This window comes from Chrysochloris asiatica, unplaced genomic scaffold (genome assembly GCF_000296735.1).
Source record: "Chrysochloris asiatica unplaced genomic scaffold, ChrAsi1.0 scaffold00017, whole genome shotgun sequence".
Classification (NCBI taxonomy): Eukaryota; Metazoa; Chordata; class Mammalia; order Afrosoricida; family Chrysochloridae; genus Chrysochloris; species Chrysochloris asiatica.
In genome coordinates, this window is record NW_006408535.1 from 12,025,195 (window position 1) to 12,027,378 (window position 2,184).

The following is a 2,184-nucleotide window of genomic DNA, read 5'->3' on the forward strand; positions in this document are numbered from 1 at the left end:
TATAGTCATAAAATAAGTCTCAGTAAATTTTAAAGAACTGAAATCACTAGATATTTAGAAATCAATTAACATACTTCTAAATCCATGGGTCAAAGAAATTGTAAGAAATCTAAAAATATTTAAAACGGAATAATTTAAAATGTACATATATTAAAATGTGTAGGGTACAGCTAAAACAACTTTATAAGTAGTGGTAGAGAGACTCTAGTAAGGTGGCCCTTCATTTGATCCAAGCCTTCCTATGTTTCCACCTTTGCATAATACCCTCCTCCTTGAGTATGGGCAGGAACTTAACTTGCTTCTAGTCAACAGAATATAGCAAAGGTGACAGGATATCACTTCCCTGATGACATTATATTATACGCGCCGACTCACTCTAAAGATTCTCCTTGCTGGTTTCATGAAGTAGGAGACACTCTGGCAACATGGCCTCCAGTCAAAGAGTCAGCAAAAGGCTGGGGCCCTCAGTCCTACAACTGCAAGAAAATTAATTCAGCCAACAACTGGAATGAACTTGGAAGCAGATTCTTTCCAAGTCAAGCCTCCAGATGGAGAACACAGCTTGGTGGACACAATGATTACAGCTTTGTGAAATGCTGAGAACCCAGCTGTGATGTAGTGAATAATTTAAGAAGTCTTTTTTCATCTTAGTTTTTGTAACTCCCACCAAACAACTCTTTCCTAATGGGTCTGGTGAAAAGCAGTGAGAGAATTTGCTGATAGGATGACATGATTTAGCTGTGCATATTAACAAAGTTAACTGCGATTATAAAATCTTGAAACTCTAGCATGGGTATAAAATGGCCATCCTGGTAATGTGAGTAGGCTGTGGACTTCTTTGCTTGGCTAATTAAGCTCGCCTTCATCTGACCTCTGATTCTTGGGACTTGAGCCAGCAGCCTGACCTGATTTGCCAGCTCCCACAGTCTTGTGTTCAAGAGCAAAGTGTTACAAGTATTCAAGAGCAAAGATATCAGTTTGAGGACTAAAGTGTGCCTGACCCAAGCCATGGTATTTTCAATAGCCTCATATGCCTGTAAGGAATTCTGGTGTGGCACTGCGGGTTTATGCGCTGGGCTGCAAGATGGGTTTGAACCACAAGGTCGGCAGTTCAAACTCACCAGCTGCCCCTTGGAACTGTGAGTCGGAACTGACTTGATGGCACTCAACAACAATGTATGCATGTGGAAGTTGGACAGTGAATAAGGAAGACCGCAGAAGAATTGATCCACTTGAGTTATGGTGTTGGACGAGACTATTAATGGTACCATGGACTGCTAAGAGAACAAACAAATCTGTGTTGGAAGAAGTACAACCAGAATGCTCCTTAAAAGCTAGGATGACCAAACTTCACCTCTCATACTTTGGACATATTATCAGTAGGGACCTGTTCCTGGAGAAGGATATCATACTTGGCAAAGTGGAGGGACAGAGAAAAAGAGGGAGACCCCTAAAGATATAGATTGGCACTGTGGCTGCAACAATGGGTTCAGGTATAGCAGAAATTGTGAAGACCGGGCATGTTTCATTCTGCTGTACATAGGGTCTCTATGAGTCAGCTTAGACTCAACAGCAGTTAACAACAACAATAACACAGCCTTGTGGGTCACTCTTGCATGAGTGAGGAGAATCCTCCAGACTGACATCTGAATGGAAGATTTAAGACTTGTCAGCCTCCGCAACCATTTGAGCCATTTCCTTGAAGCCCCATGAGTTCTGTGTGACACTGTAGCAACTGCAGAACCTTGGAACATGAGGAAATACTGAGGGGAGGAGTAGCGGTTGATATCAGGAATTACGGAATCTCAGGCAGTTCAGGAAAGCCGTACAACTGGGATGTCTTTAACCTCACCTCATAGGGACCAGCCTTGTGATCTCTCTAAAAGAAACTAGTGTTGCATTCACTGAACTGTGCTTAGACTGCTGCCGACACACAGAAACTGTGGCATAATAAATGTTCATTGTTTTCAGTCATTACATTTGTAGTACTTTTTATGTAGCATAGAAGAACAAAGCAACAGCCTTAATTACATTAGAATAGATCTAATTTTAATGATCTACACTTCTACTTTAAGAAGTGAGAAAACCTCCTTCCAAGACTAAGACTCAATGGGAATACACGCTGTGATTGGTGACCACGCTCGACACCGATAAGGGGAAATGAGGGAAAAACAGCAATGAAGC

General features: G+C 41.7%; 1 protein-coding gene across 3 annotated transcripts in view; it reads right to left on the bottom strand.

Moving 5' to 3' along the window:
* PSMA6 (proteasome (prosome, macropain) subunit, alpha type, 6) overlaps window positions 1-2,184 on the bottom strand; it is a 33,213-nt gene that overhangs the window by 10,362 nt on the left and 20,667 nt on the right. The window lies entirely within an intron of this gene.